The 24,006-nt window shown below is 45.8% G+C and overlaps 1 protein-coding gene and 1 long non-coding RNA gene across 4 annotated transcripts in view; one reads left to right on the forward strand and one right to left on the reverse strand.

Annotated features, from left to right (window-relative positions):
• LOC145550135 (uncharacterized) overlaps positions 1 to 24,006 on the forward strand; it is a 99,130-nt gene that overhangs the window by 26,413 nt on the left and 48,711 nt on the right. The gene's annotated exons all lie outside the window — the stretch shown is intronic.
• On the reverse strand, positions 1,491 to 4,126 carry LOC103459771 (uncharacterized). Its single transcript, XR_532808.2, has 3 exons — positions 3,817 to 4,126; positions 3,384 to 3,671; positions 1,491 to 1,951 (listed from the first exon to the last, which is right to left on the reverse strand). It is a non-coding gene; the product is annotated as an uncharacterized LOC103459771 (long non-coding RNA).

Raw genomic sequence — 24,006 nt, forward strand, 5'->3', positions numbered from 1 at the left:
CTTACCTTTCTTTAAGCTTTCCTTCCAAGTGACGTTAAAAATTGGACGAAGTCCCACCGTCTGCGAAAGCGAAGCGCTGCTGATTTTACATGTCGCCATATCTTATGATTTATGGAGGCTTCAGTACTATTATATTACTGACGCTCAGAGGAAACCACTGCGCATGTCTTGGAGCTCCGCGTGCGAGTAAAGGTGGAGCCGATGGGTGACAACAGGCACTAAGTCACGTTATTGCTCGGATTTTACGGCGCCACCTTAAATCCCTGAACTTCACATTTTAACGGAAAAAAAACCACAATGCGACTTGGATGTAACGAGTAACGCGAGAGTTTAGTAGAAATGTAGTGAAGTAGAAAGTACAGATACTTACTGTAAAATGTAGTGGAGTAAAAGTAGAAAGTATCCATTATTAAATCTACTTAAGTAAAGTACAGATACACGAAAATTGTACTTAAGTACAGTAACGACGTACTTGTACTTCGTTACTTCCCACCACTGGGTTCTGGGGCCCCTGCGGCCCCTGAAATGCTTCCAGACGGTCCCTAAAGAACCGGATCTGGACTCTTAATTCAGATTTGATCTCTTCCGGCAGAGAGGAGCTGAACCTGAAGCTTCATTTCCAGAAGCGTTGATTCATGAACGGGTTTAAAAACCATCAGAACCACAGAGATGAGTCTGAGCGCAGATGGCTGTCAGCTCTGGGGGAACCAGCAGCCCCCTCACCCCCTGCTGGGCATTGGCAGGGCTGCGGGTCTCTGTGTTGCGTCTCCGTGGTAACGGTGACATCACCGTGGGGACCGGCTGGGCGGGTCCAACACTTCCAACGCAGATACAGGAGGTGATAATTTTCTTGGCAACCGCTGCAGATTGTTGCCTTTCTGTTGGATTTTCCTCCAATAAAAGGCAAAATAATCTACAAAAATAAAAAATATAGTCCAGAAATTATCTGTAATGAAGAAAAAATAAATATCTAACCTGCTTACTGAAGTATAAATAAAACTGGACTGTGAGAAAACCTTTTGCAGTGAAATATTTGATGTGAAATAAACGTTGTTGTTGTTTATTCTGCACTGAAAGCAGAATAATCGACTTTAGGTTATAATATTTTCGGTCGTTCTGAAGCTGGACTGTTTCTAATGTGTCCAGATGCAAATAAAAGATTCACTGACTGCAAACAGAGCGCAGAATAATCCAGAGCAGGTTGGAGGAGTGATTCGGTTTTTAAACTGAAACTGATTAAAGATGTAGAAGGAAGTGGAAATTAGGTGGAATCACCCTTTAGTTAAATTCCCAATCAGAAGCCAACTTCAGCCGGGTGTTGGTTCTGATGTTTGATGAACTTCCTGGACCAGAATCTGAAGAGAAACCGCCCAGGTGCAAAGACTTACTTTTATCTTGATTTATTTATGTTTAAAATTTTTTATCAATTGTTGATAATTAAGTTGAAAATTAAGAATTGATTAATCAGAAAATTATTAAAACAACAGAAGAGAATCAAAACGAGCATTTCTACTTTAATCACAAAATTATCTCTTTAATCTCAGAATATTGACTTTAATCTTCGGCGATCAGAAGTCAGAATTATTGTTTTTCTCCCTAATCCTGATCTGCATAAACGGGATTTATTTAGAACCGGGTTTTGGGCTTCTAATGATTTATAATCCAGCATTCAGAGGATGAATTACCCAGATTAGAGCCCTCTCTGCTCTGACCCAGTTTGGCCCGTCTCTGATCCAGTAACGGAGCATATGGACCGCCCCGGGCGTCCGGGCAGCACCACCCTTCTCTGCTCCGTCCAAGCCGTCTCCCGTCCCTCCGGGCCGTCCAGGTGTGCAGCCATATGCTGCTCAGAGGTCAGCTGAGGTCACGAAGCTTCGCCTGCTTCTCCTGCTCCGTCGTCTCGGCGCATGGAGGGCGTCGGCCCGGTTGGATAAAAGTCGCTTTCTGCTCACTGGATCAGGAAAATAACTTGTTTTCAGCCTCAGACCTTATTAAACTTTCCTTGTGTCCTTTTTAAAGCAAACAGGAAATAAAACCTCCCAAATGAGCTGCATAGGTCAGAGTAAAGAGCTGCAGTTTGGCTCTGCTCTGCAGCTGATGAGACGCGAGCTGATTGGACGCCCTTTAGAGGTAAAGGCCAGCAGCGTCCAGCGCAGCAACGCAAACATGTGCAAGAAAAACTAAAACACAAAGTTCAGACGGCAGGATCCAGGCCCGTCAACCATGCGGATCGGAAATACATGGGCGAAGGTAAACAAACGGCTGGTTGTCACGGTAACTGCGCGTACATGGCGTCGCTTCAGAGCCAGGTTATGGTGCTTCTGTTTTTATTTAAAGCAACATTTACTGCAGCCCTGATGGGGATGTTCTCCTGTAAAAGGTGCGTTTGATTTGTCGGACTGGGACGTCTGGAGTGTTGGAGTATTTCACTGCGACCTGCTGCTTCTTAACGGTGAGACGCTGGACACTCGGCATTTCAACAAAATCAACTTCTCACCTGTGTTTTCTTCTCTGTTCTGTTTTGCTTCCAAATTATTTTGGGGCTTTTAGTATTGATATCATACCTGATTGTTTTTAAACTGAATGTTTTATGTAATCCAGCTGTAAAATGCATCAATAGATCATCACAAACAAATCATCATCATAAAAGTGTTTTTAATCCATTTCTACTAATTTTAACTGTTGTGCTTTAATGTTTCATAAACGTTTTTAACATATTTGTCTGAAATTGAATCTTTATTGAGGTTAAATCAGACGTGAGAATCTGGACTTGAATCTGATCCTGATTTTTTCCTTCGTTGACCTGGATTACTGATTTAAAACTCGTTTTCTCCTAAAAACCTGAGTTCCCCCTCAAACACAACACTTTACTAAACTTCCTCCTCAGAAACCCGAGATTTTTCTTTGTGTCAAAAGACTTTAGATTGAACCTGAAACGACTGACAAACTCCTCTGAATGCTTAACTTTGCTCCAAAGTTGATAAAAAGTTTTGATGTCCACACCTACGGCTTTGTGTCGCCTTTTAGTCCAGGTTTGTTCGGCTGAAGCTCAGGAGGCTTCATTAGGGAGAAACATTTCCAGCACAAATCAGACGAATAAGTTCGCGGCTAAACGAGAACACTGCAGCTCTGCTCATCATGTTGTTTGCAAAAACAATTACATTTTTCTTCTGCTTTCATCTGGAAATAAAGTGGATAAAATGAGACAAAGAACAAAATTCAAGAGAATGTTGTGTTTTTTTGTCTACCTCCCTCCTTCTGGATGCTAATTTTCATTTTTAATTGCGTCAAGCCACATTTTCTCACATCAGAAAACGTGTACGTGTGAGGGTGTTGATTAGAGAAAGTAAAAATACAGCATGTAGGATTTTTATGCTAATTACCCTTTAAACCTCGCTCACGTCAGCCGGCTTCCCTAATTAGCATGTTTCCGACAGGAGCGGAGAAGAGTGAGAGAATGGTGCGACGAAGCTCTGCACGGCTAAATTAACGGTGTGAAAATCCAGACATTTGGATTTTTTTCCAGCTCCTTCCTCCTCCTGACTCCTCTTCCTCCCAGACCTGTGAGCAGGAATCTGCTCACCTGGTCCGTCTTTATCGATGCGCCTCCTTTACCGTCATGTCTGCTCAGTCAGCCACAGGAAATTAACTCAGTTGGAGATGAAATAATCCTGTAAACATCAGTTTATTTATTATCTAACTTTAACAATTTAGCAGTAACTCAGCATACAAACTGCTGCTGCTTACATTTCATACTTTCCTCATAAATCCACCATTTGATCCAAACAGAGTTAAAAGCTAGAATGTAATTATTACCTGTTTGTTAATGATGTATTAAATCTCTAACAGCCGTTGCTGTTGGTGACCCTGATGGTCGTTGACCTTCCAACAGTCCCAACATGGAGCCCGTCTGTTTGGTTTTCAGTCAGATTTCACCATGGAAACCCAGCAGAACCGGTTAAATTATGGGTTCTGTGTGGTTCTAATAAAACGGGTCTCAGTGGATCTTTTTGTTGGGATCCAAATGGGCCGACCTGCTGTCGGTCCCACCTGGACCCCAGATCGGAGCGGTTGCTTTGGGAAGCGTTTTGGTTTGTTCAGAGTAGATTTAACTGATATGTCCAGAAACCGTCTTACTGTCCAGAAACCGTCTTACTGTCCAGAAACCGTCTTACTGTCCAGAAACCGTCTTACTGTCCAGAAACCGTCTTGTTGTCCAGAAACCGTCTTACTGTCCAGAAACCGTCTTACTGTCCAGAAACCATCTTACTGTCCAGAAACCGTCTTACTGTCCAGAAACCATCTTACTGTCCAGAAACCATCTTACTGTCCAGAAACCGTCTTACTGTCCAGAAACCGTCTTACTGTCCAGAAACCATCTTACTGTCCAGAAACCGTCTTACTGTCCAGAAACCGTCTTGTTGTCCAGAAACCGTCTTGTTGTCCAGAAACCGTCTTACTGTCCAGAAACCATCTTACTGTCCAGAAACCATCTTACTGTCCAGAAACCATCTTACTGTCCAGAAACCGTCTTGTTGTCCAGAAACCGTCTTGTTGTCCAGAAACCATCTTACTGTCCAGAAACCATCTTACTGTCCAGAAACCGTCTTACTGTCCAGAAACCATCTTACTGTCCAGAAACCGTCTTACTGTCCAGAAACCGTCTTGTTGTCCAGAAACCGTCTTGTTGTCCAGAAACCGTCTTACTGTCCAGAAACCGTCTTACTGTCCAGAAACCGTCTTGTTGTCCAGAAACCGTCTTACTGTCCAGAAACCGTCTTACTGTCCAGAAACCGTCTTACTGTCCAGAAACCGTCTTACTGTCCAGAAACCATCTTACTGTCCAGAAACCGTCTTACTGTCCAGAAACCGTCTTGTTGTCCAGAAACCGTCTTACTGTCCAGAAACCGTCTTACTGTCCAGAAACCGTCTTACTGTCCAGAAACCGTCTTGTTGTCCAGAAACCGTCTTGTTGTCCAGAAACCGTCTTACTGTCCAGAAACCGTCTTGTTGTCCAGAAACCGTCTTACTGTCCAGAAACCGTCTTCCTGTCCAGACCGGCCGTTGTCAGGGTTCCGGGTTGGTTTGGTTTTATTCTGTTATTTGTCTTCATGGTTTGGTTCTAATTTATCTGCTTCATGTTTTTCCAGCTTTCTGCTCATTTTTCTTTCTGATTTGATTATTTTCCTCTTTTCTTCCTCCCTCCGTTTTCTACCCGTCTGTTTTCCGTTTCTTGTTTCTTGGATCCTCGTCGTCGTTGCAGTTGCTACCTTCATGCCTCAGTTTTGTAAATCATTTTTTAATTAATTCTTATATTTTGTTAAACTATTTTGGGGGAAAATACTTGTTTTCAGAAGCAAGAGCTTAAACACTGAGTACATAAATGTTTCATAAATGATAAATGACCCATTTATCTTGTCCATTTGTACATAAATAAAGGCCTATGGCTGTTTAACGTCGTGCAGCCATGTCTTCGGTGGAAACGTTTGCTGATCTCAGACCCAAACGAAGCTTTGACGTGTTAAATTAGGAACATAAAGTTCATAAACATCACTGTGGTTCTGTGGTTTCACGTCCATGCAGGATGTTCTCCATTCTCCAGAGTCTTGTGGTAAATCTGAAACCATAGACGCTTCACATCAGCTCCTCTAAATATCTTTCACAACCATGTAAATGTTGTAATTTGAACAGATCTGATCTGCTGCTTGTTCCTCACTTCCTGCCCTTCGTGCTTCCTCTCCGTCTCTCAGCGAGCTGTCCTTTTATTCCCTCTCTCCGCTCCAGACCTTGAGTTCACTCTGTACGTCTTGAAGTTTAAACGACAGCCCAGGCTCGACTCCATATCCGCGACAAGGTTCTGCTTAAAAGCCCGCCGTGTTTTGACTGTCAATTTACAGCTTGAGTGCCTTCAAGGTTAGACACTTTCAGTGGCGTGAGAGTGGGAGTTGTACGGCTACACCTGGCTCACCGAGACACCGGGTCAGAACTGGGCTATAATGAACACGGAACCACAGAAATGTCAATGCACTCGCTCCGTCAGATGTTTTTCCTCTTCCTGAGCGTTAAATCCATCCACAATGAATTTCATCAAACTGCAGAGCCAAGTTAACGGCGTCCAATCATTGTTTTTCCTGACCTTAGCGGCTCGCTCCGCTCTCATTATGAGTCATTTGTTTTTGATGTGAATGAGCATAATTGGTCCAAGCACAGGTGCAACCACTAATTGAGATGATGTTGTTTGGCACAATATGCCAGAATTCATTTTCAGTGGTTGGTACTCGTCGTTCGCTGGAAATGGTCTCTGAGGACCAAACAGACGCACTTCAAACAATTAGCAGTGAAGTTAACTTGACCTGGAAAGCAGAACTGAATTAGCACTTTACTGGGGAAAAACTTTGGAAGTTGATGACAACTTTCAGTAGATTCATATTATTCCACTGCATTTTCTGACAGAAGAATAAACCACAAGAATCTGTTAACCCAACCAATTAAAATGAATCTCATTCTAGTCATCAAGCTTTATTTTTAAAAACTGGTTCTGAGTTAATGACCTTTTTATCGACGGGTTTCCAGGAATGCATGGGAGCAATATTTATTTCTCTTTCATCCATCCATCCATTTTCTTGCACCCTTTTTCCCTCAGTGGGGTCAGGAGGTCCTGGTGCCTCTCCAGCCAATGTTTCGGGCGAGAGGCGGGGTCACCTGGACAGGTCGCCAGTCTGTCGCAGGGCAACACGGAGACACACAGGACACACAACCATGCACACACACTCATGGGCAATTTGGAGAGGCCAATTAACCTGACAGTCATGTGTTTGGACTGTGGGAGGAAACCGGAGTACCTGGAGAAAACCCACCATGCACAGGGAGAACATGGAGACTCCATGCAGAAAGACCGGGAATCGAACCCAGAACCTTCTTGCTGCAAGGCAGCAGCTCTACCAACTGCGCCACTGTGCAGTTGGTAAAACTGTTTTCAGTTTCACAAAATGCTCTGAACACAAGGAAAATGTTGAGTTTGGTTGTTGAGTTCATAACGACGGCGTCGGGCGTTTCCTCTGATCTTTGGTCGTTTGGTTTGGGAAACTGATCATCGAAGAAACAAATCAATTAATCGCAGGATAAGTTAAAATGAGCTCAATCATTTCCATTTGCATGATTTATCCTTTTTCTCTTTCTTCCAAAAACTAGAAGACAAAAGTCTTCAGTTTCTGCTAAACATTTTTTAAGGATAATTTTGTTTACAGACTTAATAATTTTTGTTTGTTAATTTTGGGTATTTGAAATGTTTTCCAGTTAAATAATCATTACAATCTAAACTTTATTGACCTTTGAGGACATGTTTTGGTATTATTATGCCATTACCTTTATACTTCTTGAAAATGGTCTGAAAACAATATAATCGTTTATCGCAATAACTTCTGGGACGATTTATATTTGTTACCATGTCAGGTTTATTTGTGATTCCACTTAAAGCTCAAACATGAACCCACAAAGTCTGACTCGTGTGAAATTCGGTCATCTGTAGTTTCTGCTATCGTCCATCATGAAGCCGAACCCTGACAGGAGGACGTCGCCCACCGTGACACCAGTTGGCTCACGTATCGATGGCATGCTGGGTAAATGAATGTGGAGAGAAGGAAGGCGGTTTTTCACTTTGTTGTCTTTGCTGAATCGCTGCTCCTGGCTTTTCCTCTGTTTTCTCAGCAGGAGAAAATGAGTCTGGTTTTTCCTGCCGACGGTGCGATAAAGGAAGCAGACCTTCTCCCTTCAGCCTCTCAGGTGCTGCGAGAAACTGCCTGGTGTGGTGTTTTTTATTTCACCTCATCTGTTCTGGGAAGACTCATTTCCTGAACACAGTGGTGGTAGTCATTCAAATTAATTAGCAGGAGGAACCGTAACAGAATCTCCGTGTAATTAGCTGATTTAGCCTAATGAGCTAAGCCCTATAACTCCACTTAAAGCAGCAGTTTCACTTTTTATCACCATGCAACTGTTGCAGCTTTTTAGTCAAATCACATAAAAATAAATGACTTTTTAAGGTTACCATCTCTGGATGAATAGTCTTTATAAATAACTTCTTCCTTTTAACTATTTCAGGTGGATTTTTTAAACGTTGTTGTTTTTGTTAGAAAGTATCAACAATATCTAACCCAGTAAATGCATTTTGCTTTTTTTCCCCACCTGCTTTGCTCTATTTCTAGTAAGTAGTCTTTGGTGTGAAGTGACAAGTTTCCTTGGTTGGTTTTCATTTCTGCAGCTTTGATGTTTGCTTTGACTGTTCCGCTGTTGACAGCTGACTTAAACCGAAAATATCGCCCTTCATCACAGCGCCGCCATGACGATTGTTCTTTAGAAATTGTTCCTCCTCTCAGAGATGACACGTCTTTCATCAGCGTGTCGTCGGGTGTAGATTTATGTATTAAAAGGTTTTATGTCACATCGGGAGCCTAAAGTCCAGTGTTTTCATATTTTTAACAAAATGAAACATTGAGATGAAACATTTGAAATGCTGCTGATGTTCACTGAGAGCTTTTCTTCCTGGTTTCTAAAATAAACATTAACCTTTTACAGACAGGAGAAGCTAATTGGCTTCATTCAGCTGAGGTTGTGCGTTGATTCCACCTAGTGGTCGGAGTGTGAACTGCATAACCAACCTCACTGGATACGGCGGATAAACCCAGTAAATAATCTTAACCAGATTCAGGCAAATAGGGAATGGAAGCGAATAAAACCAATATCAATAAGCATCCAGTTCAATTTGGGTTTAAGTTGAAATTGGAAACTTTGTGCAACATTTTATCAGATAATTTATTTGAAACTTAATGATGAAGAACCAACGGTTGGTAGAAAACATTGGGTTCCACTGCATGTTGCGTTATTTCTCATCTGTTTCTGAAACCATCTGGTTCTTTTGGGCCGATGAAGTACCGAACCATCTGGACACGTTTGACCAGCCATGTTCAGAAATCCTCAAATCCCCTTTCGGCCCAGTTTGGAGGATCATCTGAACTTTAGTGAGCCTCGTGATTGATTCCCTGTTAACAAGCCATTCAAGGTTAATACCTAGAAACCGCTTCGTTCCTGAAGGTGGACAGAAAGAAACTATTTCACTTTTTTATTTATCCGGACTAAAGAGTAAAACCGAAGTCCTGATTCCTTAAACGTCCTTAAACATCGTTTATGGAGTCGTTTGTTGATGTATCTAAGATAAACTCGGTTAACTTCAGCCTGAGTTGCAACGATGCAACCCGGACCTGGACATGGACCCGGACCTGGACATGGACCTGGACATGAACCCAGACATGAACATGAACATGGACCAGGGCCCGGATCTGGATCTGGACCCAGACATGGACCTGGACCTGGACCCGGACCCGGACCTGGACCTGGACCTGTGCTGCATCTGATCAACCAGAACCACTGCAGACGTCTTGATGTGGACGTTTCTTGTTTCCTTTGTCTCTCAAACTGAGGAAACGTGTTGGAACCCAGAAGCCGGTTTGGTTTCGTGCAGCAGATCCTGATGTTGGTCGACTCGCTGAAACGTTTGTGGAGCATTAGAGCAGATAATCCCGGTCCATTCCTCTAAATAACTCATTGATCCGGGCTCCTCTTTCTCACACTGTGAAGGATTATTATGAACAGCAGAGAAGTGAGCTTTGGTCTGCTGTGCTCATATTGAACAGGCTTTTCACCTTCATGCATTATTCTCAGCGAGTCCCGGTGCAGACATCGTATCACAGCCTACGGCGAAGGCTGTTTTTCTTCTCCTCGACATGCCAGACAGATTAATAGACTCAAATTTGAGGAAGCAGAGCATGTAGAGTTGTTATTGATATTCGGTCAGATAAGCGGCGGTCAGGTGGCCCACACCTTGTTTACGGAGGAGAAAAGTGTTTGTCAGCTGGGAGGCTGGTAGCCGGCAGACAGATGGAGGCCGGATCGTCCCGCTCCTCCTGTGAGGGAGTCTGGAAATGTGTTTCTGCTTGTTGGAAGAAATGTGTGTATTAGTAGAAGCGTGGGAGGCTTTTTACCCAATTAAACATCCAACACAATGGAGGACCAGCATGGGGAGTTGTGGCAACTACAATGGATGATTATTATAGTAAGAAGATTTGAAGTTATTATCCGTCAGATTCAGCTGCAGCCCTTTCTGGCTTCAGCTTTGCCCAGACGGACTTGCTTGATGTAAAATATATTGTGAGGCGAAGCAGAGTGCAGGCCGGCTGGTATATGCAGAGGAGAAAGAAAAGGAGAGACGGGGTCACGCTGAGGTATAAAGAGTCGGAGAAACCCTGAGAGCAGTGTGAGTGTCGGCAGCGTGCCGAGTGAGAGGATGGTCTCCAGCAGCTCCATTGATTTCCTCCACCGGCCTCCGACTCCGTCCGTCCCCCCCGCCGTCGCTGAGAGAATGAGCCCTAACAAAGACCTGGGCGGCCTCCCGCCGACCGTGACCGCTCTCCAGCCACCAAGCCAGACCTCCACGGTGGAGTTAAAAGCCCCCCGTCTTTCTGCTGCCTCCTTCTCGCATGACATTTGACTCTCCTCGAAATAGAGAGTTCACTGCCACCGCTCGGTCTCTCTTGTGTTTTGTTTGTGTGTTTTTCTGCTGTTCTCGGGTCTGGAGATGAATCGGTCAGAACCGCTCTGCTCCTGAACGCCAGGCTAAGATTAGCCGTCCAATCAGCTGTCAGCTCAGACACAAAGTTTAAGTGGGATAAATTTACTGCAAATGGAGCTAAAAGCATGAGTTCATGTTTCAGCCCATTTCAGCAGCAAGGGAATTCAAAGTGAACAGTTCAGATCTGAGTCCATCAGATTAGAGCCACCTGGTGGCGCTGTAGAGCTAAAGCTATGGTAGCTAATCTAGTTGTTACAATCTGAGCCAGACACTTTTCAGATTTCACTCATGAAACGGTGAACTTGTCTGTTACGAACACTTTGAAGGAACTGTGTGGCGTTTGGAGCTTCTCCTCCAGGTTTCAGGATTTCTGATTCCAACCCTTTTGGGTTGTCATTGACGGACCTGAGCAGCAACGGGTCATGTTTCCATGGTTTCAGCGTCCTCTTTCTCTGAAGTAATGCAAACACCAAACCCATCTTTAAACAGTAAGGAGCTCATTTACATTAAAGAAGGAAAAAATGTTGGTGTTTGTCGACAAATGAGCAGTAATTACCCGGCGCCTCGCCTGGTGGGCCGTCTGCTGAGTGAGCAGCAAATACAAACAGGTGGAAGTTTCCTCTGATTGCTGCGCCGTAAACGACGACAGTGAAGTGATTAATTGGAGATCCCAAACGTCTCGCCGAGCCGAGACTCGGGCCGCTCCCCCTCCACTCCCAACGTGAAGCTCACCTTGGCTAATTAGCGATTTTTAACTCGAGTCATAGTGCCACTAATTGCTGGTAATAATGATATTCGATTAGGGAATCAATTGACTGTGGTGGCTTTGATAGATGTGGCTTTGGCAGCGGCTGTAACGGCGGCTAACGGCGGCTAACGGCGGCGCGCGACAGGAGGAAAAAAGCAGCTTGAAGAGAACAGAAGGGAGACATGAGGACAGCAGCTCTCTCTCTCTCTCTCAGGTAAACTTACAGAAAACTTGGTGCCAGCGGTGTCGCCTTTGAGCTGCTGCTGGCTGTGAAGTCAAAAGCCAGGAGTATCGATCAGACGCCATTGATTTCCACTGTCGGGTCCAAACACTGCAGCAGAGTGTTTTTCTGCCTCTTTGGGACTTCGCTTGACCGTTCAGGGCGGACCGGATGTAAATCACACCGTCAGCAAAAAGTTTTCATTCATTCGAGTTTTAATTCTCTTCATCCTGATCGACTCTGGCCAGAAAGAGAAAACATGACATCATCGCTGCAGTGTGCTGGTTGAGGCTCCTCTTGCATGAATTACTGCATCGGTGCGGCGTGGCGCGGTCCAGATCCAGGTGGACTAGAAACCTTCAGGTCAGCTTCTTCGTTGGTTCTGCTGTCTCTCCACTTCCTCTTGACGACGGGTCAGGTTAGTCTGTTGCCATGGTGATTAATGCAGCCATGGTAACCTTTGGCAGTGTGGGTCGGAACCGAGTCCTGAGTGACCGGGCCGACAGGTCAGTAAAATATACCAGTTAAAATAACCAGGTAGTTACGGAACAACTGTTGAGTAAATTTATGCTTTTAAAGAGGAAGAAAATTCTCACATGAAATAAATAGATATTCATAAGAAGGGAAGGAAACTTTGTGTCATAAATCTATCAACACTGAAGACTGTAGTTCAAACTGGACGTTGTTTTTGTAACAGATGGTGAAATATGGAGGAGCTAAGCTAAGAGGAAGCAAGGAGTCACTGGTGATTATTGAATAAATCATAACTGGTGATAAAACCTTACTGTAGTTTCCACTGAGTGAAACTGAATGTAGGTCATGAGCTGCAGGTTTGATTTCATTGTGGCTTGATGAGAAGCTCCTGTGTGACTGCAGCTCCTCTAAATGTATTCACAGGCAAAAATACCAACAAAGAGCTTTTTTTGTACAGGATTTCAAAGTTGGATGGATTTAGAAATGACTTTAATGTTTGGAGCAGAAAAACGTCAGATTGACGGATTTCAGCTGATATAAACGTCAGCGCCGTGCTGAGCCCGTTTCATGTTTCCTTTCATTCGCTGCCTTCTCGCCTCTTGCTGTTGCTGTTATTGTTTTGTAACTGACATATTTCCCACATCACCGTTCATGCATCCCACAGGATGTGAGTGATTTTAAATAAAAAACTAAACAGAATTTAATTGAGCGTGGTTGATTTTGGTGTTTGGGTGCAAGTGAGCGGTTAGCCTAGCCGCCGGTCCCCGGGGCCCGCCCGGGCCCGCCTCCTGCGCTCCACTCCAGCTGATCCAGCTGATCCGGCTGACAGCTGACGGCGCCGCTGAACACGAGTCGTGCATGTTTTAGAGAGACGGATGAGGCATGACTGCTCTCAGCGTTTGACCCGCCTCCCAGGTAGCGGCGGCGCCGCTGAGGCAGAACCGACCCGCAGACTAATTATGGACCGGCCCGGCTTTGGCTGTGCTAACACGCTGACTGTGATGCTGAGAGTTTCTGCTTCACCTGCTGCAGCGCGGGGCTGCAGGCGAGCCCGAGCCGCGCCCGCCCGCCCGCCTTGTTTTAATAAAACGATTTGTTTTGTTGTGAAGGAAGTAAAAAGGAAGTCTGATGTTTTGATGGAGTCAAGGCCAGTTTCTGCTTGTTTCTCTCCAAGTGAAAATCCGTGATTTTTCCTTTTTCTCTCGCCTGATGATTGTGATTCATTTGATTTTTATTTTTTTTTAGATAAGGATATTGATGCAGATGGTCGGCTTTTCTTCTCTTTGGGGCTTTATGTAGCAAATATGTCTGAAGACGTCTGTAAATATCTGCCTCTCTCTGTTAGTTTTCAGTTTTAGCTCACAGCCTCCATGTTTAATACTGTATTTAACAGAAAATTGTTGTTTGCTTTGAGAAAATCCCTCTTATCTCTGGCTCAGTTTTAAATTACTAATTTTATGAAGCACAATCCAGGTACAATACAGTTAAAAACACAAATTACAACAAATTTAGAATCAGAAATGCAAAACTTAACCGTAAATCACATCAATGTTCTGGTGAAAATTATGTTCAGATGTTTAGTTGATGCTAAAAGTTCTTTATCATAAATTTCTTCTGAATAAAACCTTTATAAAAATCACTGGGAACAATAATAATATTGCAAACCTTGCCAGCAGCAGGTTGTGCAGTGGAGGTGTAGACATCCACAAAATGTCAGAGTGTTATGTGCTGCGGGCACATTATTATTCTTGACTATTTCTTTTCCTTGTTTTCTTATAGATTTTAGTTGAATGACCTGTTATTAATCTATTTTGGAGTTTGGATAAATTCATTTTTGTTCACGTAATTATGTTAATTTGTGGCGCTGTTGGTCCGCCTATAAATAGGCTGGCTTTCGGCATGTTGGGAGCGCCATCATCCTTTCCGAGCTCCGCCTTTTCCGCTCCTTGCTCCACCCGCGCGGTGCGCGCACGTCCAGTCGCTGTGGGCCGCAGCTGACTCTCCAGCCAGCCATGTGGTATTTTTGTTAGCTTTTGTTTGTCTTTCTTGTGATTTTGGCCTGGTGGGACCGGTTGTCCTGTTTTCGATCTTTCTTTTGATTAGATTCTCTTTTTGCTCTAGTCCGGTACCAGTAGGGGCTTCGACGGCCCTGTATAGGGTTGGCCCCCTGCTGTACCGTTTTGTTCCGTTTGATCGGCTCACCAGGTCCAACTTTATGTTAATACTTTTGGGGTTTTGTTTTTTCTTTACTTTTGGGAACACGGGATTTGAGGGTCTTAACATTATTTTCTTCGCAGAAAATCAGGGGAAGCTGAATTAAGAAAATCAACGTGAAGAAAATTTATAAATGAACGTTTTGTTAAACCCTCACCTTGTTGTCTTGTGTCCTAAATATGTTGTGTCCTTGGTGGACGTAACACAGAGAATTAGCTAAACTTAAATCATTCTCTGGACAAAAACTAAATACGATATAATGTCACTATCTAAAAAGAAATGTAACAATTGAAATTTAATTCCCAGTTTGGCTACATTAGAGCCTCGTGTTAATTATCATGTGTTTAAAGTTAAATTCTGTGATTCTGTGTTGCTACTGGAAACTGTTGATGCTACAAACTCATTGAAAAACAATTATATCAGGAAAAATGACTAAACTAATGCATTTCTATCAAACAATGTAAGTTAGTATAATTTACTAAATCAGCAAATAGAAGCTTGTATTTGAATTGCTGCACTTTGAAGGTGCTGAAGCCTTTATTTTTAAACTGTTGTTTACGAAGCAGGTTTCCGTTTACATTGTCGTCTGAAGACATTGTAAATCTAGATTATTTCTCCAGCAGTGTCTCTGAATTCGTATTTCATGGACTCCCCGCTGCTCATCCAACCAAGCGAAGTTGGCATCATTCACCCTCAGCATGTGGTGGATGTGAAAAACAGAACCACGTTCAGCAGCGTTATTAACAGCAGCTGCTCCAAACTCAGGGAAGCAAATGCTAAATTGAAGAGGAATGAAACGTTGACGGCGTGAGACTCAGACCTCGGTTTCAGTGACCAGCTCAAACTGTCGGTAAAACCTTCCTCTGGTTTCTGTCAGGCATGAATGCAGGACAGTTAGAGGGAATTAAAGCCATAAATTGGCAGCAGGAAGTAAAAGGCAGATCATCTGACATCCAGCCTTCGTCTGCTCCTTCATATTTATCAGCATTTTATTTATTTACCCCATTAGAGAGTTAAATAGGAATAACGGATTAAAATCTTAATGTTGACTTTTTCATTTTAGTTGTTTTAATTACTAAATGAGCATCTGTTTGTCCCTGACTTTGTTTCCCAGTCCTGAATTATTTATTGCTCTAAATCTGGTTTGGAGGGAGTGCTTTTATTTTGATGTTCTCAGCAGGAAGTGTCCTTGTGAAGTCTTTGCTTTAGCATAAGGTGGTTTTGTTGCTGTATTGAAATTAGTGTGTTTTGTTAAACTGCACTGAAAACCGTTTCCTAGCATCACACTGAGTCATGTGATCAACGACCGGACGTTACTACTGACAGAAACGACAAAGACAGGAAGTGGTAGCATGACAACGGCGCGGCTTGTTAATGATTTATCGAGTGAACATAATTATTCACATGTGATTTTAGTTGTATTTCTTGATAGAAACTATAACTGATAAATAGTTTGTTCTGACATTAGAGGAACATCAGAGTTTTGTGCTCATTTGTAATGGAAACGCAGCTTCAGATCCTCCTGCCTTTTGTTGTTGCTAAAGAGCTAATGAAGCATTAAAATGAAGGCTTGACTCATGGCTTAGCTGCCATTTTGGATTAAAACAGACTGGAAACATTTGATAAGTAGTAACGTCTCCATGGCAACCAGTTCCTCTTAACTTCCTCTTCATCTGCAGATGTGATCGTTCCCCACAGAAACGGCTCCATGTTGCTGTTTAGCTAACGTGACGTGACAGCAAGAGTCCAGTTTATACCAGAGACACCAGTGGGGACAGCACACACACACACACACCTCTCCATGTGTTCCTATCATGTCCAATCCATCAGCAAACAGATGACAATAACTTGACAGGTCCTGGAGGTCAAAGTTCACGTCCAGCACTGAGCCATCCTTCCAGACTAACGAGCATCATGGCTGAGTCTCTGTCCTCTCAGGAAGCCTTCAGATCTCCATGTTTCTGTTTCCTCCGAGTTTCACAGCTTTAGTTATTTGTTAGTGAAAAGTTGCTGAGGCTTCCAGCCGCACAGAAGAGAGAAAAGTAGAAGTGGAAACTTTGAGGATCTTCCTGAGTCGGCAGCGAGGCGGACAGACGGACGGACGGACGGACGGAGGAGGAGCCGGTCGGCTGGGATGGTTGGTCAACATGAAGCCCTGTTCATGTTCTCATCAGCCATGATGATGTCACAGACATGAAGACATGAACTTGATTTAACATTTAGTTCACCTCTATTTCCCAGTTTACAGATCAATCTGATCTGTTTTCTGTAAGGAAAATAAAACTTTTCCTGGACAAACGTGGATAAAAAAATGATCTCATGTTTTGATAACTTGATTCACTCAGAGAAATAAAAATAAAAGTATTTTCTGGTGTTTTTTTGATGGTATGTTTTTGTATCTAAAGTGTTTTTAGATACATTTTCAGTCTGGAGTAAATTCTGTCGTTCTGTCCATAACTGTAGTTTGGTTTTCAGTTTCTAATGTTTTATTTGCCACGTATTTAAATGTTATGATGAATTATGACCACGCTAAGAAAAAATATGGAGCAAAATCATTAAGCTCTGACTTTATTCCTGTAATATTATGTTGATGGAGGCAACCGTGTAAAACTTTGATAATTATTTTAGAGTTTTTGTGTTAAAGCTCATAATGTTCTGAATATTAATTTGCTCAAAGCCTCATAACGACGGTTTCCTCCCTGGGTTCTGTTGGGCGGCTCAGACTGTAACTGTGTCGAGCATTAAATCATTTAACTGCCTCAGTGCCAGGATGTTCCATTATGGACCTAATACTCTGAAAGTGGAATAAAGAAATCAGAATTTCACTTGAAATGGAAATAAATCTCAGGCTTTAACTGCGACCGGCTCTCATGCTCTGCTCTGCCAGCAGCCTAATAATCCCCCTCATTATGCAGGACCAACAGATTTTAGCAGCACTCATCGCTGGGGGAGGATGGAGCGTTTTTAGAGACGCTTCGGTCTGAAAAAGCTCCGTTTTCTGCTCTGTGTGTTCCTCCCCCGCTCCGATTCGCTCACCACCTACTGACGCTCGGCCTCCTGAGCATCAGACGAGTGCGCCGCTCTAATTACTTTCTTCAGGGAAAGAATTAGCTTGAGCTGTCCTGAGTGCTGCGGCCTAATGCATAAAGAAGAGGCGGCCGGCCCGAAGTGGAGAATCAGAATAACATTCTTCCATTAGCCGCGTTTTAATCCATCCTCTCATACGTCAAACCGCTGAAATCTGTGGCTCTGCATGCGAGCGCTCAGGGTTCGTTACATAAAACATCTGATCTAAAAGCTGATTAAACTGTAAAATATATAGATTTTAAATGTTAACGATGTAAAAGAATAACGGTTTTATTTCTGGTCTCCGTCTGACAGCCGTTCCTCTCCTCACTACCAGCCAAACGAGTCAATATGATGGACTTTGACTAGGCCCAGTACCTCCATGTTCATTCACAGCCAGTTGAGGTTTGAGTCTCTAGTTCTGTTATAAATGTGTTTGTCAATATTCTGCTAATACGGGGAAAAAACACAGTTTTGTTGTTTCCATTAGATAATAAATTAAAACCTCATGAGGATGAGAGTTGATGTGATGAGGTATTATAAACACGCCGCTCCGTCTTCCTCCCAACACTTCCTGTCATCGTCGTCTTCATGTTTTCCTCCAGTCGTTGTTGATCATGTGACTCATGACGAGAAAAACTAACGTGGTGCAAAAATCCCATGTTCCACCTCAGCCTTGGTGGCTGTTTGCATGTCCGCCATTTTGTAAACCGTCTTTAAAACACTGAATAATAATAATTCCTTCATCTTCAGGCTCATGAATTTACCATTTTAGTGGGAATAAATGCAGATTTAAACTAATTTATTCCACACCAGAAGCTCTTCTGAGTTCACAGTATTTACTTTATCTTTCAGTCACCAATGTCTGCACCAATCTGCAGCATAAACACATAAACATTGTTTCTCCTTCCTTATAATCACAGTGTTTGTTGCTTTAAATGTTCTGGTTTTGTCCTGAGGTTTCCAGGCCGGGTTCTGGGTCCGCCCGGCGGTTCTGCTCATGAGTTCTGTGTGTTTGTCTGGACTGGGCTCGGCGGTAATCTGTGGAGAAAAGAGCTGTTTGTTTTTAATAACATGGCAGAGCAGAGGGATGAGGAGCCAGGAGAGATGAAGGCTGGGTAAACAACCGGCTGGACTTCACCAGACCGACGCAAAGCATCATGGGAAGGAAGGAGGTCTGGATCCGTTTGGGTTCAGAGAAGAAGATCCAGCGAGTTTACAGCCACCTGAGCTGCAGGCTGTTTCATCCTGACTCGGTTCTGAGCCAGTTGGTTTGGGTCTCTGGGTTCTGGTTGGACTCGGTTCTGAGCGGGTCGGTTTGGGTCTCTGGGTTCTGGTTGGACTCGGTTCTGAGCGGGTCGGTTTGTGGTTTGGGTCTCTGAGTTCTGGTTGGACTCGGTTCTGAGCGGGTCGGTTTGGGTCTCTGGTTGGACTCGGTTCTGAGCGGGTCGGTTTGGGTCTCTGGGTTCTGGTTGGACTCGGTTCTGAGCGGGTCGGTTTGGGTCTCTGGGTTCTGGTTGGACTCGGTTCTGAGCGGGTCGGTTTGGGTCTCTGGGTTCTGGTTGGACTCGGTTCTGAGCGGGTCGGTTTGTGGTTTGGGTCTCTGAGTTCTGGTTGGACTCGGTTCTGAGCGGGTCGGTTTGGGTCTCTGGTTGGACTCGGTTCTGAGCGGGTCGGTTTGGGTCTCTGGGTTCTGGTTGGACTCGGTTCTGAGCGGGTCGGTTTGGGTCTCTGGGTTCTGGTTGGACTCGGTTCTGAGCGGGTCGGTTTGTGGTTTGGGTCTCTGGGTTCTGGTTGGACTCGGTTCTGAGCGGGTCGGTTTGGGTCTCTGGTTGGACTCGGTTCTGAGCGGGTCGGTTTGGGTCTCTGGTTGGACTCGGTTCTGAGCGGGTCGGTTTGGGTCTCTGGGTTCTGGTTGGACTCGGTTCTGAGCGGGTCGGTTTGGGTCTCTGGGTTCTGGTTGGACTCGGTTCTGAGCGGGTCGGTTTGTGGTTTGGGTCTCTGGGTTCTGGTTGGACTCGGTTCTGAGCGGGTCGGTTTGGGTCTCTGGTTGGACTCGGTTCTGAGCGGGTCGGTTTGTGGTTTGGGTCTCTGGGTTCTGGTTGGACTCGGTTCTGAGCGGGTCGGTTTGGGTCTCTGGGTTCTGGTTGGACTCGGTTCTGAGCGGGTCGGTTTGTGGTTTGGGTCTCTGGGTTCTGGTTGGACTCGGTTCTGAGCGGGTCGGTTTGGGTCTCTGGTTGGACTCGGTTCTGAGCGGGTCGGTTTGGGTCTCTGGGTTCTGGTTGGACTCGGTTCTGAGCGGGTCGGTTTGGGTCTCTGGGTTCTGGTTGGACTCGGTTCTGAGCGGGTCGGTTTGTGGTTTGGGTCTGTGGGTTCTGGTTGGACTCGGTTCTGAGCGGGTCGGTTTGGGTCTCTGGTTGGACTCGGTTCTGAGCGGGTCGGTTTGTGGTTTGGGTCTCTGGGTTCTGGTTGGACTCGGTTCTGAGCGGGTCGGTTTGTGGTTTGGGTCTCTGGGTTCTGGTTGGACTCGGTTCTGAGCGGGTCGGTTTGGGTCTCTGGGTTCTGGTTGGACTCGGTTCTGAGCGGGTCGGTTTTGGTCTCTGAGTTCTGGTTGGACTCGGTTCTGAGCCAGTTGGTTTGGGTCTCTGAGTTCTGGTTGGACTCGGTTCTGAGCGGGTCGGTTTTGGTCTCTGGGTTCTGGTTGGACTCGGTTCTGAGCGGGTCGGTTTGGGTCTCTGGGTTCTGGTTGGACTCGGTTCTGAGCGGGTCGGTTTGGGTCTCTGGGTTCTGGTTGGACTCGGTTCTGAGCGGGTCGGTTTGGGTCTCTGGTTGGACTCGGTTCTGAGCGGGTCGGTTTGGGTCTCTGGGTTCTGGTTGGACTCGGTTCTGAGCGGGTCGGTTTGGGTCTCTGGGTTCTGGTTGGACTCGGTTCTGAGCAGGTCGGTTTGGGTCTCTGGGTTCTGGTTGGACTCGGTTCTGAGCAGGTCGGTTTGGGTCTCTGGGTTCTGGTTGGACTCGGTTCTGAGCAGGTCGGTTTGGGTCTCTGGGTTCTGGTTGGACTCGGTTCTGAGCAGGTCGGTTTGGGTCTCTGGGTTCTGGTTGGACTCGGTTCTGAGCAGGTCGGTTTGGGTCTCTGGGTTCTGGTTGGACTCGGTTCTGAGCAGGTCGGTTTGGGTCTCTGGGTTCTGGTTGGACTCGGTTCTGAGCAGGTCGGTTTGGGTCTCTGGGTTCTGGTTGGACTCGGTTCTGAGCAGGTCGGTTTGGGTCTCTGGGTTCTGGTTGGACTCGGTTCTGAGCGGGTCGGTTTGGGTCTCTGGGTTCTGGAACGTTTCAGCCTGCAGAGATCAGGGTCCAATCAGGAAGCCAGCCCAGACCATCATCCCTCCTCCGCCGTGCCCAACAGTTGGTTTGAGTTGTTTGTTTTTCTCCAAACTAGCTGTTTATTGTGACCAATCAGCTCCACTTTGACCTTTGACCTGTTTGGTAGAATCGGTTGACTGGCAGCTGTTTATCTGTCCTGTCTGCCTCTGGAGAACGACTGGCTTCAGATGGCCTGGAGATGACCTTTGACCCTTCCCAGACTGATGGACAGCAGCTTTTCTTCTCCTGGCCTCCATCTGATCAGAGTCTTTACAGCCTGTGCTGTAAAGGGATGTGCTGTGATAAAAACTGCTTGCCGTAGCTCAGATTCCTGCGGTTCCTCTGTTACTCCAGCAGGAATCTGTTCGTCTGTCTGCAGCCAGGTGGGGAACCGGAGCTCAGCAGAAAGCATCAGATCCGTATGAATCAGAACCGACTGCCAAGGCTGATGATCACGGAGGCTGTTTGTGGTACATTAACGTTAGTTTGCCTGATTTCTGGATGCCTTGAGTTTCTCAGAGCCGCCTCTGGCTGCCGCTAGGAAGACGCCGTGCAGCAGTTAAACGCTCACATCGCCGTACGAAGAGGAGAAAGATTCCTACTTGGGGAGAGTACAGATGTCTTCCATGTGGAAGTGCAGGTTTTCACACCCGAGGCTGTTTGGTTGTTGTTGCTCAGAATAACTGAGCAGGAATCAGACTTTGATTAATAATCCTGATGAGTTTGTGCCAGCAGGGCTGGAGACACGGAGAGAAACGACTCAGACGGATTCCAGGTAGCATCCTTCATCCGCCTGAAGCTTCCTCCAGGTCGCACTGCTGATTGATCCCAGTCCGATCCCAGTCCGCTCCCAGTCTGATCCCAGTCTGATCCCAGTCCGATCCCAGTCCGATCCCAGTCCGCTCCCAGTCCGATCCCAGTCCGATCCCAGTCTGATCCCAGTCCGATCCCAGTCCGCTCCCAGTCCGATCCCAGTCCGATCCCAGTCCGCTCCCAGTCCGATCCCAGTCCGATCCCAGTCCGCTCCCAGTCCGCTCCCAGTCTGATCCCAGTCCGATCCCAGTCCGCTCCCAGTCTGATCCCAATCCGATCCCAGTCTGATCCCAGTCTGATCCCAGTCCGCTCCCAGTCCGATCCCAGTCCGATCCCAGTCTGATCCCAGTCCGATCCCAGTCCGCTCCCAGTCCGATCCCAGTCTGATCCCAGTCCGATCCCAGTCCGCTCCCAGTCCGATCGCAGTCCGCTCCCAGTCCGATCCCAGTCCGCTCCCAGTCCGATCCCAGTCCGATCCCAGTCCGATCCCAGTCTGATCCCAGTCCGCTCCCAGTCCGATCCCAGTCCGATCCCAGTCCGCTCCCAGTCTGATCCCAGTCCGATCCCAGTCCGATCCCAGTCCGCTCCCAGTCCGATCCCAGTCCGCTCCCAGTCCGATCCCAGTCCGATCCCAGTCCGATCCCAGTCCGCTCCCAGTCCGATCCCAGTCCGCTCCCAGTCCGCTCCCAGTCTGATCCCAGTCCGATCCCAGTCCGCTCCCAGTCTGATCCCAATCCGATCCCAGTCTGATCCCAGTCTGATCCCAGTCCGCTCCCAGTCCGATCCCAGTCCGATCCCAGTCTGATCCCAGTCCGATCCCAGTCCGCTCCCAGTCCGATCCCAGTCTGATCCCAGTCCGATCCCAGTCCGCTCCCAGTCCGATCGCAGTCCGCTCCCAGTCCGATCCCAGTCCACTCCCAGTCCGATCCCAGTCCGATCCCAGTCCGATCCCAGTCTGATCCCAGTCCGCTCCCAGTCCGATCCCAGTCCGATCCCAGTCCGCTCCCAGTCTGATCCCAGTCCGATCCCAGTCCGATCCCAGTCCGCTCCCAGTCCGATCCCAGTCCGCTCCCAGTCCGATCCCAGTCCGATCCCAGTCCGATCCCAGTCTGATCCCAGTCCGCTCCCAGTCCGATCCCAGTCCGATCCCAGTCTGATCCCAGTCTGATCCCAGTCTGATCCCAGTCCGCTCCCAGTCCGATCCCAGTCTGATCCCAGTCCGATCCCAGTCCGCTCCCAGTCTGATCCCAGTCCGATCCCAGTCCGATCCCAGTCCGATCCCAGTCCGCTCCCAGTCCGATCCCAGTCCGCTCCCAGTCCGATCCCAGTCCGCTCCCAGTCCGATCCCAGTCCGATCCCAGTCTGATCCCAGTCCGATCCCAGTCCGCTCCCAGTCTGATCCCAGTCCGCTCCCAGTCCGATCCCAGTCCGCTCCCAGTCCGATCCCAGTCCGCTCCCAGTCCGATCCCAGTCCGATCCCAGTCCGATCCCAGTCCGCTCCCAGTCCGATCCCAGTCCGCTCCCAGTCCGATCCCAGTCCGATCCCAGTCCGATCCCAGTCCGCTCCCAGTCCGATCCCAGTCCGATCCCAGTCTGCCAGAATTTACCTCCAAGGCTGCAGGTTGTCGCCAAGGCGACCAGTGAAACTCCTAATGCTAATCAGTCGTCGATGAGAAGGTGAATTAAAACGGAGCTGCATGCCAGAGCTGGGCAATAAATAGATTATCAGGATTAATCGTATTTTTGAGGATTTCATTTTTGGAAAATCTGGATTTTTTTCCAGCTATGGTTTTGTGAAGTGGCCCAAAGCCAAACATCCTGTGACGGACAGCAGAATGTTCACTGAAATGTTTTAATTACGAGAATAAAGTCAAAATGTTTCATTCATTACGTCGCAGGAAAACGAGGAAAAAGTCGGATGACAAAGTTGTAACAATGCAAGTATTAATAAGGTAATAAGGAAATACTTCATGTATTACTAAGGAAATACTTCATGTATTAATAAGGTAATAAGGAAATACTTCATGTATTACTAAGGAAATACTTCATGTATTAATAAGGTAATAAGGAAATACTTCATGTATTAATAAGGAAATACTTCATGTATTAATAAGGAAATACTTCATGTATTAATACGGAAATACTTCATGTATTACTAAGGAAATACTTCATGTATTAATAAGGAAATACTTCATGTATTACTAAGGAAATACTTCATGTATTAATAAGGAAATACTTCATGTATTAATAAGGAAATACTTCATGTATTAATACGGAAATACTTCATGTATTACTAAGGAAATACTTCATGTATTACTAAGGAAATACTTCATGTATTAATAAGGAAATACTTCATGTATTAATACGGAAATACTTCATGTATTACTAAGGAAATACTTCATGTATTACTAAGGAAATACTTCATGTATTAATAAGGAAATACTTCATGTATTAATACGGAAATACTTCATGTATTACTAAGGAAAT

Source organism: Poecilia reticulata, chromosome 23 (genome assembly GCF_904066995.2).
Source record: "Poecilia reticulata chromosome 23, P_reticulata-male-v2, whole genome shotgun sequence".
Lineage (NCBI taxonomy): Eukaryota > Metazoa > Chordata > Actinopteri > Cyprinodontiformes > Poeciliidae > Poecilia > Poecilia reticulata.